Source organism: Gossypium arboreum, chromosome 5 (assembly GCF_025698485.1).
Source record: "Gossypium arboreum isolate Shixiya-1 chromosome 5, ASM2569848v2, whole genome shotgun sequence".
NCBI classification, from domain to species: domain Eukaryota; kingdom Viridiplantae; phylum Streptophyta; class Magnoliopsida; order Malvales; family Malvaceae; genus Gossypium; species Gossypium arboreum.
In genome coordinates this window covers 63,325,289-63,339,392 of record NC_069074.1, presented here as the reverse complement: position 1 = coordinate 63,339,392, position 14,104 = coordinate 63,325,289, and the positions used below count along the sequence as shown (strand labels likewise).

General features: G+C 34.1%; 1 non-coding gene across 1 annotated transcript; it reads left to right on the top strand.

The window, feature by feature from the left end:
• Nucleotides 1-5,911: 5,911 nt before the first annotated feature.
• LOC128293478 (small nucleolar RNA R71) lies at nt 5,912-6,016 on the top strand. The gene has a single exon (XR_008283659.1). It is a non-coding gene; the product is annotated as a small nucleolar RNA R71 (small nucleolar RNA).
• The last annotated feature ends 8,088 nt before the right edge of the window (nt 6,017-14,104 follow it).

The following is a 14,104-nucleotide window of genomic DNA, read 5'->3' as shown; positions in this document are numbered from 1 at the left end:
GCGGGATAGAGTACAAATTGATATGGTATGTTATGAGGGATTGGAGTCGATATTGTTGTGGAGTGATATATATATGTTTCCCGAGTAGACTAAGGTTTAGTATTTGTTGCGAACTCTTGTGTTATACTCCATTTTGTATGTTTTCGGTTGGACTAGCTCTTCGGAGTCATTAGTGTGTTATCGGGTGCACTGCCTCGTGTGAGCATTTGGTGTGTTTCGAATGGACTAGCTCTTATGAGCATCGTATGTGTTTCGGTTGGAATATCAATATACTAGTATCCAGAAGACGTTCATCAGATTGTAAATCTCTGTAATGTAACTTGTTTAGAGATTTTGATGGTTATGACATGTGTTTCAACTTTGGATTGAATTTTGCAATTCACTTGGTTAAATTATGGATGATAGGGAACACATATGGCTGTATTATTATATAATGATTTGTTGTACTTACTTCGGCAAGATTTATCATTTTAGTACGTCGAACTTACAAAGCTTCAATGAGCTTACTTATGTTATTTTCTATTCTTGCAGATACTTTGAAGGTTGGACAGTCGAATCGGCACTCAAGTCACACTATCCACTCATTTTCGGTAGTTTTTGGAACTTTCATTTTGGTCTATATGGTATGTAATAGGCTTTTATGTCATTACTATTGTTTTGATATGTAAAATGTTAAAATATGATCTTAAGCGCAAAAAGTCAACTTATATGATATATGTGAATGAGGTATGATGTTTAAGTGCAGGTTCATGGCAAGTGTGATTGGAATGTTTTGATTGAGGAGCCTATGTTTGGCATATTGGTTGAATGTTAGATGGTGTGATTTGACATATTTTGAATGATAGTTCTTTTTGTTGTAAAATTGTATATACTTGTGGTATTAATGAGGATACATTGGTTAGGCACTTAGTACGGTTGATTTAGCATTTTTTTTGTTTATTTAATCTCATTTTGAATATGTCTTTTGGCTGCTAAATGGATTACTTAGAGTCCAAGTAAGCTTGAATTGGTAAACTTGTTGTTTAAGGTTCATTTTAGGCCCACACAACTTGAGACATGGGCATGTGACTCTGCTGTGTGTCATTTGATGGTTTCTTTAAGGTGCAAGTCAATGAGTTACACGGCCTAATACACAGCCTGGCACACGGGCATGTGGGGCAACTCAAAGAGTTACACAGCATGGCATACGGGCATGTGACATGACCGTGTGACCCTACTTAAAGAGTTACACGAGTGAGGGACACGAGCGTGTGTCTCAACCTGTGAGGCACACGGCCTGGCCACACGGTTGTGTGACCCTTATTTTTGCAAATTTTTCATATTTTTACTAAACTTTCCAAACTGCTTCAAATAGGTCCCAAATTGTTTCTAGGTTATTTTTAGAGCCTCGAGGGCTCGATTTAAGGACTTTGTACATGAGTATGAATGGTTTGTGATGTGATTATTGACAAACCATAATATATACATATTTTTATCCCACGCTTAGCATATTTATGGATGATTTATCATTAGTTTTATTGAATTTGATGCTCCTAATCCTTTAATTTCATGTTTTACATTCAAGAGAGCATAGCAAAGTGAGAAGAGCAAGAAACGAGCCAAAAATGGACAAAATAGGTTGATTTTAGTGTTCCACACGGCCTAGGCACTTCCACATAGGAAATCCACACACCCGTGTTAGACACACAGGCAGGCCACACACCTGTGTGTCATACCCGTGTCGACTTAAACCAACTCAGAATTTCACACGGCCTGAGCACCCTCACACAGGCGTGTCACATGGTCGTGTCCCTATTAAGCCCAAGTCTAATTCTATTTGGAAAAGGCCAATTTTGGGTTATTTTAGGCTTTCCAAAGTCTATATAAACACCCTAAAAGAGGATCAAAGGGGACAGGCAGAATAGAAGGCAGAGGATACTCGAAGACAGCCATCGGAATCAACTCAGAAGCAGTACCTACTTCAAGACTGAAGATCTCCATTCAATTTCCTTAGAAGTTCTTTGGGTTTCTTTATGTTTTGTTGTTTTCCCAATTTTGAGATGTTTTCCCCCATCATTATAAACTAAACTCCCTAAATACCTAAGGGAGATGAAACCTAAGACAGATCTTATTACTATTTGAATTATATGATAAATACTTGTTCTTATTCTTAATTATATGTTCCTAATTCTTGCTTTAATATTTCAAGATATTAATTCAAGTATGATGTGCTTATTCAGTGGAGTAAAAGTCCCTATTTAAGAGTAGATCTAGCATAATTAAGGGGAGTTGAATGCAATCCTAGACATAAGACGACGTAAATCTGTCGAATTAGAGTCAAATCTAGTAAGGGAATCCATAGATCGAGTTAATGCGACAATAGGGATTTTATTTGAAAAGAGATTTCAATTAATCAACCTAGAGTCAGTTGTTTTTAGTATCAAGAGAGGTATTAACATAACTCAGGAATTTCTACGGATTAAGCCAAGTGAATAAATCTTCTAATTCAGAAGTAGTAAGTGAAGTCTAGGTGGATTTTTCCTTGGGTATTGTCTTCTCCATCGGTTTTCCAACAATATTTTCTAACTTTTACCTTTGTCGTGTTCTTAGTTAATTAAATAGTTAATCTTAGTTTAAAAACAACCCGTAAACTCTTGGGCTAGATAATAAAAAGATAGTAATTACTAGTCCTTTTAGTCCTTGTGGATATGATATTTCTGGTCTCACCATAACTATACTATTTTTCGATAGGTGCACTTCCTTAGTCAAATTTTTAGTCATTTTATTGACCATCGATTATTATATTGATTGATAAAATGTTCAAATGTTTCTGATTGTTTTGTAACACTTTGTAACCTTAATCCGAAGACGGAGATGGGTTAGGGGTGTTACATTCACCATGGAAGAATGTATTGAGGTTTGGACGTAAAGGCAAGTTGAGCTCGAGATATATTGGACCGTATAGAGTTTTTAAGAGTGTTGGACCAGTTGCTTACCAGTAAAAGTTACCTCCGAAATTGGAACACATTCATCCCACGTGATTCTGATCGAATGAGGTCGAGGTGAGACCGGTTTTAACTAATGAGGAAGAGTAAGTACAGATTGAGGAAAAAATAGATTCCTCCTGTGAAAGTTTTATGGCGGAATCATCATGTTAGCAAAGCTACTTAGGAACCCGAGGAACCGATGCATCACCACTACACTCACTTGTTTGGACCAGGTAAATTTTGTGGACAAAATTTATTTTAAAGGGGGTAAAGTTGTCACGCCCTAGATTTTATTTATTATTTTGTGCTAGTTTATGTCACAAAGAATAAATTGTCTTAGTGGTTAAATGTGCTAATTGTTTCCAAAATGTCCCAAGTTCAAGGCCCCACAAGCACACCTTTTTAATTAAAATTTTGACAAATTTACCTAAATGTTAACACCCTTACCGTCCAACCCATGTTGACATACTAGGGAAGATTCTTTCTTTGATTACAAGTTTAACATTCCCATTTTTCTCCCCTTTTCACTCCCATGATCCACTTTTGGTGCCATTATAGCGTCAACTTGTCAGAATTCTCCCCTTACTTTACCTTAGTCGACTATGCACCTAAACTCATTTGATTTTTTATTTTTTTCTCATATTTTTCTCCTCCACTACTTTTTTCCACCCTCCTCCTTGTTTCTCCCTTTAATCACTCTTTTCTTTTCTTTTCACCACCTAAAACACCCTTTTCTCCTCATTTCTCCTCCACTACATCATCACACAAGGTCATTGTAGCTCTACCGCTCCACCGCCGTTGGTCATCACCAAAATTTTTTATTTCTCTTCTTTTCTTCCCTTGTTTTCGTAATCAATTTATTTAACATTTCAAATCTGATTTTTATTTATTAGAGGGTTACATCTTAACCGGTTGTTCTAACTTTCTATTTTATTTATCATAGTGTTGAAGCCTCTTCTCTAGTCAACCTTACAAGGAAAAGTTCTTGAGCTATTTTTCCCCCATTATTACGTAAGTATAATCGATCTTCTGACTCTTGATACACTTTTGTATATTCTTATACATACATATTCATTTAAGTCAACACTAATTATTCGGATTAACTATTTCATTAAAGTGCAATTCAAAATCTCAGATTCGTACCCTCTACTTGTAGAAGAGTGCGATTAGACGAACAATTGCGTAAGTATCTCATCAAATCGATTAATTGAAGGTTATTTATTTCTTAACTCGAAATAATATGTGTGTATGGTCTTAACCATATAGACTCGATAATTCAACTCTCTCGTTTGAAGTTGGAATCGAGATCTTTGCAATTGGATTTGCCAGGTCTATGGATTTATTTTAATAATAATTTTGATATTGTTTTGGATCAAAATAATAATATAAGTAATAATTATTTACCATTTGAAATAATTCTCTGAAAAATGATTTATTGGGTGAATACGTTAGTATTCATATGGATTGATAAAATCCAATAAAAAGGATTCCAAGTAAGTATTTCAAACTTCATATTTGTATTATTGATATGTGATTTGGTGATTTTTCTCTCAAATATGATAATATGTTATTCCTAATACTCATGATATGTGATATATGGCGATTTGAATATGTATGTACAATAAATGTGATATTGAATTATTGATGTTGTGATTCAAATGATAAACACATTAATATTTTGATACTCTAATTCGCATGTTAAGCATGTCATATTTAGAATTCTGATTCGCATGTTAAGCATGCCACTATGATAAATCGTATTAAGATCTGATTCGCATGTAAAGCATGCCTACTGAAAATATGTATTGTATGCTATATCACAGGCATAGGGTTGGGGAAAATGTGTATGAAGGAAGTATCTGATAGTATAACTACAAATTTCTAGTGCCTTGTCCACAATATTATGTATCTGGCAGTAAATATGCATTGTTTGGTGGCTCGACCACAAGATTCTGTTTGTGGTAGTATGACTGTACTATTCGATGGCTTGTCCACAATATTGATGTGTTATTGGATGGATGAGTTTCGGGAAGTCATTATGTTGTGTAACGGAGATGGGTAGGATCTATTTCCTGAAAATCTGCATTTATCTCTAAAGAAGTGTTGCATTGACATCATCATCATGCATTCTAATAATTTTCATCCTATGACTAAATATTTAGTATGTATATGATCTATTTAAACTATTTTTTTATGTGTTAAATTCTGTTATTATGATTTGTAACCCATACTGGGCTTTTTAAGCTCACCCTTTCATATTCTGATTTTTCAGATAACGGGTTTAGGGAGTTATAGAATACCTATGCCAATTTGTCTTTTTATATCCCCCATCATTCGCATTAATTGGCTCATCTGATCTTCAAGTTTAGTCAATGTTTTTGTTGAATTAGTGCACTCAGACTACACCTGTTTCACATCCGTTCTCATTGACTACATCTCTCTCTCGATTCTATCCAAACGTTGAACACATGCAGTATTGTCATTTGGGTTGGCCCTTTCTTGGGGTTTATGTAAATAATGAGGTTGATAGTTAGAATTTTTAACTTCGTTCGAGCTATTACCTCCTCCATGATTTCCTCCCCATTTTAGATTCGGGTGATCTCTATATTCAGTGATTCTCAGTAGGATTGTTAATATAATGGAAGAGCTATTTGTCTCCTTCATAGATAGATAATGCATTCTTCTCAACCTCTATTCGATTGATTCTGTCCACTAGTTGTTGATATCTATCATCCCCGGGACAACATTCATCGTAGATGGTCTTTGGCCGTATGTATATTGTTCAGTTGGCCACTGGCACGAATTCATCCCCACACTTTCTATCAATTCATACGCATCCTCATATGTTTTATTCATCAAGGCTCCTCATACTACTCCATCTAATCTAAACCTCGAATGCACATCCAACCCGTTGTAAAAAAATCTATAGTCATAACCGCTCAGGCAATATATGGTGTAGGCACTTCTAAATTAACGTCTTAAAATGCTCCCATGCTTCGTGAAAGCTTTCCCCCTTTAATTGTATAAACATCAAAATTTCCCTTCTTAGTTGGACCATCTTGCTAATACGGAAGAACTTTTGTAGGAATTTTCCTACGAGTTCATCCAATGCCATGATTAATTTTGGTGCCAGAGAATCTAGCCAAGAAAATGCGTTATTAATTAATGAAAAGGGAAACAACCGGAAACGAATAGCTTAATTAATGACCCCATTGTATTTCAAAGTATCACAAAGCTAAAAGAACCATTTTAAATTTTGACTCAGATCCTTGGTCATTATTCCTCGAAACTACAAATTGTTCTGGATCATCTGGATTACAGAAGGTTTAATCTCAAAATTATTGGCTGTGATAGTTGGCCTCGTTAAACCATATCCAAATTTGGTAGTGCATACTCCTTCAGAGTCCTTTCGTTGCATGCCATGTTTAGATTTGTGGGGGGCTATGGTGGTGGTGGTGGTTCTTCGAGATTATTAGCCTCGTCGAATAATGGATTCTCATGTGGTACGTTGCCTACAGAAGGTGGTGGATCTTCCATTTGCTGTTGTTGTTGCTGTTGTTGTACATGATTTCTTTGGATTATTCTCTCTAGATCTATGACTGGCTTTATAGGTGTTCCCCTACTATGAGTCATACACTAAACCCAAAAGGCTAAGATTAGTAGAAACAAGAAAATTAAATTTGTAACTATAACCTAAAAATTTCCTAATTATTTTATTATCATGCAAAAATTAAAACTAATATAGTGACATTGCCTCCTCGGAAATGGTGCCAACAACTTGACCGCCTCCAGACGTACCAACGTTCGGAGTAAAAATCCTGTAGAAAAGATGTGACAAAGCACTATCTGCAAGTATATGGGTTAGATTTTAATATAGTTACAACAGAGTAGGTAAGTACTTTGAGGATCGTACCCAAGGGAAGCAAGCACTAGGTTAATTATAATTTAAACATAAATAGATCTAATTTAATACTTTAATTGAATTATAGTACGAAGAATTAAAAAAAAGGGTTTTCGAATTATAATAGAAAATAATAAGAAAGGAAATAAATGAAAATTAAGTAAATGAAAAGCAAGAAATCAAATAAGGAATATATATCAAATCTAGGCACGAGTTATTAGCTCACTTTGGTAATCGTAATCAACTTTTGTCTCAGGTTTTCTCGTTCAATCAACTAGTCAATAGCCCAGAAAGATCTTCCAATACTCCACTAGAATACTGAGTTGATAAGAACTACTTATCTTCCGACCTCATAGTCTATACCGATTTAGGGATAATGTGTTCACAGATAGGTCATACCAATTTTGGGTTATTTCCCTCCTTGATGACTTCCTAGGGTTGTCGGCCTAGAGTTTAGTTTCTTCCTTTCCTAAACAGCTGATCCGTTAAGGAATCACTAAAAAACAATTAATTATTCATATCTCTAGTCGCTAATCCCCCACAAGAGGATTAGTTCCTCATGAATTTAGTAAACAATATAATCTTGAATGAAAGAATAAACATAAAGAAAAATTTCAAGAATAAAGTTTAGAAAATGCCTGAATACATTAAATTTAATGATGATCTGCCATATTTCGGTGCAGCAGATTAAGCTAGTTTTCACATTTGAGGAGCTTGGATACAAGCACTTTTGTTATATTTTAGTCAAGTTTTCATAATTTCATTTACATTCAATGAAAAATGTAATTTGAGCCTTTTATTGACCTTAGGGGCTGAATGAGGTCTAAGGGTGAGCTAATAATTTTTGTGAGTGTGTAGAAGACCATTAGAAGGCGTGCTAACTCGATACTAGTCTCTGTACTACTACACAGTGAGTTTGATGTTGCAACTCGATACTAGTCTCTGTACTACTACACAGTGAGTTTGATGTTGCAACATAGGGAGCATAATAGAAGAATTCCAAGACTACCTTCGGTGTTGCGACACAGGCACAAGGGTGTCACAACATCGATCCTGTATGAGAAACACTTATGAGCCAGGGGCATTTTGGTCTATACAATCAAATGTTTAACACGAGAACATCAGATGACCTGAGGTTGAAGACGAAAACAACCCTAAATCTGTAAATAGGCTCATTTAATACTTGTTATGAATGGCTTTAGATATTATTAGTTTCTTATGTAAAATATAGTTTTCAGTTTATTTTTCTATCTTAGGGTTTATACTTCTTTTCAGTTCTTTTCATTCATGTTCTTCAGAGAACTTGATTTATAGATGCAATCAAATGTTTGAGGATTTCAGCACTTCATATATTGAATACAAATAGGATTCTTTAAACTCTACTATTATTTTATTCCTTATGCATATATTCAATATCATGTTTATGATGTTTATTGATTCCATGAGGAAATAATCCTCTTATGGGGGATTAGCGAGTGAATGTATGAATATTTAACTATTTTGTAGGGAATTCTTAATGAACCAATTGTTCGGAAAAGGAAGAATGTGAAACAAACCCTAGGCTTGACAACCCTACGAAGTTATCAAGGTGGGTATTAACCCAAAATTAGTATGGCCCATCCGTGAATGCCATACCCCCGAGCCAGTCTGGACTTTGAGATTAGAAGATAAATAGCTCTTTCTAACTCGTTATTTTAGTGGAAGAAAAGAACATCCTGCTAGGATAGCGACTAGTAGATTGAATAAGAAAATCTGAGACGACAGTTGATTATGACTACCAAAGCGAACTAATCACCCATGTTTACATTTGATCTAGTTTATAATCTTGTTTTCCAAGTACTCATTTTATTTATGTTATTTTTAGTTCTTTAATTATAATAACCAAAAATCTTTTATTTATGTTAATTTGTAATATAGTTTATTTAAAATACTAATTAGATCTATTGGCGTTTAGGTTAGAATTAATCTAGTACTCACCTCCCTTAGATATCCTCAGAGTACTCAACTACGTCATTGTAATTATATTATAACCTGGCCCATATACTTGTAGACACTGCCTCAATTCCACATCTTTAGTTGTAGTATTCACACTTTGGACGTTAATACGTCTGGAGGTGGTCAAGTTGTTGGAGCCATTACCGGGGAGGCAAACCTTACTAAATTGATTTTAATTTTTACATTTTAATATAATAATTACGAAATTTTTGAATTATAGATACGATTTGTATTTTTAATATTATTAACTTAGTTTATTAACTTCTTTCTTTTTCTTTGTTAATTTCAGTATATGCCTCAGAAGAGAGGAATACGTGTTTAGTCAGTCACTAATCCATAAGGATTAATCTGACAAAATCATTCAAACATCAATGAAACTAATTACATGTGGTTTAATGATAAGATTGGCTTTGATGATGAAATATACGAGAAGGGAGTATATGAAGAATGGGAGATCATGGAAAATAAAAAATTGTTCATGATAAATATGAGTCAACGCAAAAACGAAGTCTCAACATACCAGTAGAGTAATGAACAAGGTACTGATATAGTTGAACAATCATATGAGTTCACTGATAATTAATATGAGGCACTCGAAGAATATCATGATATGCCCAAACATTCAAACAAGCCTCCCTGTGATTCATATAAGATGCCTTTATGTGAAACCACTAGGACGGACAACTCTAGGTATTGTTACACATGTCAGATATGATAGCGCAAATGATTAAAATGGTGCAAGAAATATCCGAAGCGCTACCTTCTAGGAAAGAGGACATGTTTGACACTCACAACTTGGATCAAGAGAACCCTTGTATTATCGATGACCATGATAAGAGTTATGGTGAGATTCAGCTAGAGCTTGTAACTAAAGATCATAGGATGAGTTAAACACAATTGAAATGGTCTCTGATCTAATTAACATAGTAGCAGAACTAACCGTGAAGGTAAAAGTAGAAGACGAACTAACCACTAACATGGAGCTTAAACCAATATTGAAGGAAAGAGTAGAAGAGCTAATACACTTTCTGGCCGTAGTAGAGAAGGTATTAGTCAAAGAAGTCGATAAGTTTGATCAATTCTCATTTGACAAAAGCAATAAAGCTTGAGAGACTGAAACTTCACGCGACATAGAGGAGAGGAAGCTCGAGGCAATAATACCCTAAAAAAGATTTAGGGTTGGCTCGGATTTGGTACCAAATGGATTGTAATATGGATGTCATGTCGATCAATGATAAGGCAACATCGTTAGAATCGACCGAAAGGGCTGATTCATATACATCGAGAGAGAAACAAACGTCAGATCAAAGTGTCGAGAACTAGCTGGAAGTTCTTCTATGGTGGCAACATGGATTGTCCCGATTTTTAAAGAACTTTTATTTCCTGCTTTAAATTTTGTTAGTTTTTTTTTTTCATTTTATTATTTGTTTATTTTATTATTAATTTTAGTTGTGTTTAAATTTTTTCCATAACTGGTGTAGATATCATGGAGTAACATAACTGAATAAAAAAATAAAAAAATCAAAGAAATTAGAAACTAGGCTCGATGTCGCGCCATCGCACCCTAATGTTGCACGACATCCTAGACAAAACGCACCTTGCAACATTGAAGGCCCAAGTTTATCTGAATATTTGTAGACGTTCTATCACCCATATTGACACTTTGTCTTTTTCTTCTTATTTCTATTTTTATTGTCTTTATATTATATTTCATTTTTATTTTCGTAGAATTTTTTTTAGGTACTCACCGTCCACTTGAAGCACACAAACCCCTAGATTATCATAACAACAGGGATTCGACCTACTCAGGGAAGTTTTCTTGTTTGCACTTTAATTATTTTACACTAAGGGCAATGTATGTTCTAAAGTGTGATGGGAAGTACATATGATTAATTTTTTGTGTATTTTACTTTGATTTAATTCATTTTTTATTTACCAAAAAAATTTATTATTATTTTTGTTCCATGGTGCTTGGATTATATTAATACTGTGAATAGCGGTTGAAGATAATAAAGCATGTAATGGTTCTTGTCAAGCATGAAATTTTTTATTGATATAAGATAAATTGATTATTTTTAAGGGAAATTGATTAGGTTTCCTAGTTAAATTGCATAATAGATTAAAAGTACCTAAGTAAGAATGTTTGATGATGCCATGTGAGATATAAGTCTTATAGACAGTCGTAGAGACATGAATGCTTGAATTAATTATTATTCATTCAGTTTAATTCCAAGCCAAGCATGAAAGAAATTGTGTATGGTGGGATGTTTAGGAATGACCTAAAGCATTGTTTGAATAGGCAGTTCTCAAATGATTATACCTTAATGCTATGAATCCCTAGTCTCCTTATTTGAAGCCTCATAACTCTTTTTTAATGAACTTACAAAAATTGAAACCCAAAGACCACACATAAATTGAAAACTTGAACTCTTCCCTATCTTTGGTCCTTTAATACATTATGAAATAGGCATTTGGCCATAGATATTGAAGGTTTAGATGGATCCATTGCAGTGGTTTAAAAAAAAGAGCGAAAAAGAAAGAAACAATGTAATACGGTGATTATAGGTTGGGCAAAAATTTGCAGAAAAAAGTCAAAAGTAAAAACGAGTGGAAAAAGTATCAAAACAGAAACAAAAGCACTGAAAAAGAGTAAAAAGTCAAGTGACAAAACAAAAAGTCACAAAAGTGAGAGAAAACTCAGTCATCAGTGCACCAAAACACGTTAAACCAACCATAGTTGCTAGTATTATATTGTATCTTCCTACATTGAGAGATAAGGTAGGTGAGAGAATGAGGGAAAAGGTGGTGAGCTTGGATGGGACATTAAAGGGAAAAAGAGGGAACAATGTCATGTGCCTAACTGTTTCTAGTGTTTGAACCGTTTTGAGACATATCTTTCTTTGAACTCATACCGTCCTAAGCCTCAAAAAGTTACAAGCCTAGAAGACCAATGTGACTTAAGCGTTCTCTATGCATGATATTTCAAAATTACTAAACATTATACTCAATGAATATTTTTTTATTCACATGATTGTGCCTACTAGATATCTATTTGATTTATGTTAATGGTGATATTGTTAAATATTTGGTCATGGGAATTACTTCTAACTTTGTAAACTAACCCTGATTTGCTGTAAAAAATTTCAAGGAATCAAACTATCAAGATTAAGTTACTTGTGCGATAAAAATTGTAATGCCTTTAATATTTGACATCATGTTCTTAGTAGTAATAAAATCCAAGGGACGTCTTATTATTGCATGCTATGTGTCTAGACTTGGTTTGCTTGTGAACAAGCAAAAAGTTAAGTGTGGAGGAGTCTAGGTGTAAGGTTCTTATTTGCATCCATCTTCACTAATTCTAGCTTGTTTAAAGCAAGAAACCAAGTCCATTTTTTTTTTTTTACGTTTTTCATTTGGTTTACTTTTATTTACAACTATTTTTTTTCTTTTTTGTTTTCATACCTTCTTTTTTTTTATTTTAATTATTTGTTTACATTACTTCTCAAGCAATGACTTAAGTGTGGGAGAGTTTGATCTGCCGTAATTCGGTGCAGAAAATTAAACTAGTTTTCGCATTTGAGGAGCTTGAATACAAGCACTTTTGTTATGTTTTAGTTGAGTTTTGATAATTTCATTTACATTCAATAAAAAGTATAATTTGAGTCTTTTATTGATCGTAGGGGCCGAATAAGGCCTAAGGATAAGCTAATATACTTTGTGAGTGTGCAAGAGACCATTAGAAGGTGTGCTAACTCGATACTGGTCGTTGTGTTGCTACATAGAGAGTTTGATGTCGTAACATAGGGAGTAGAATAGAATAATTCCAAGACTGTCTTCGGTCTCACCCCTGAAGATACCCTAAATATGAGCATACTACCCTCGATATTGCGATACAGGCACTAGGGTGTCACGACATCGGTCTTGTACGGGAAGCACTCACAAACTAGGGACATTTTGGTCTACACAATCAAATGTTTAACACGAGAACTAGTAAAAATATTAGTGGCACCCGTGATGTTTTTTAGAATTCTTTTAATGCTTTACTAAACGTTATGGAACAAAAATTATATGAAACGATGTGAATAAATAATATGATTATTATATGAAAATACAAATCCATAAAAATGTATAGAAATATATAATAACTTAAATATAATAATAAGACTAATTTTTTTTTTTGGTTGAAATCAAGACCATCAATAGCAATAATTAATTCTTTTGTGACGAGTATGAACCGAAAAAATAAAGAGCTGACTATGAAATGTGCTCAAATAAGAACACAACCTACCTACACGAATTAAAGCTTAAAAAATTGTGAATTAAGAAATCAATCTATTACATTAATTAAAAATCAAAATCCTGCATCCTAGGTAATCTTATAGCAATACATCTACTGTCTAATCAAATTCCAATAACTTGTGTCAATCTAAACAATTTCTCTTAAGAAAACCGAAAACTCAATTACTTGGTGAAATCTAACATATGTGGAGGGCAGAAAGGAACTGGTGTTGAAGAGACAAATATCATTAAATATAGTAAAGAAGCTCCATATTTCGTGGCACTTAATCTTCTAGCTTCTATCGTTGTATGACGAAATTTCCTTGTTAATCATCATTATATGACTATATTGGTTTCCATGCTATAATTGCGACATCGATATGGCATCAAATCTAGTAATCCTACTTGATTGCAAGTGCAATGGCATAATCTACAGTTGTGTCAGAATCTAAAGCTTCACCGAAAGAAAAGCTGAGAAACTTTCCATCATTTAAGCTCCAAATTTGCTGCAACAATGTTGTCCTCAAATTCCAAGTTTGGAGAATTTAATCTGATATAGTGAAGGTCAACCCTATACATAGATATAGTCTCTTTCACCACATGTCCAAATGGGGCCCAACACCCTTCATCATGTGGCAGTAATTTCTAGCCTTTGCATAATCTTTGTGGGACATCAAATTTCGAAAGATAAGCACTTCATCGACCGGAAAATCTTTTGAGAATGATCCTTTGATTTGATCCAAGTTTTCTGCTTCATTCCAAGGCCTTGCATTTCAACAACAGTTGTAAAATTATTTATCTCTTGAATTTGTACTTGGCTTGAATCCACTACCAAATTTTAGCTCTCCCTCCCCTTCAAAGGACACAGTATTGATGTTTTGTTATGTGAACTAGAAGAGTATATAAACGTCTGTCCGAGTTTAGTTTGAAAAAAGAATGTATTCATTACCAACAATTGCATGAC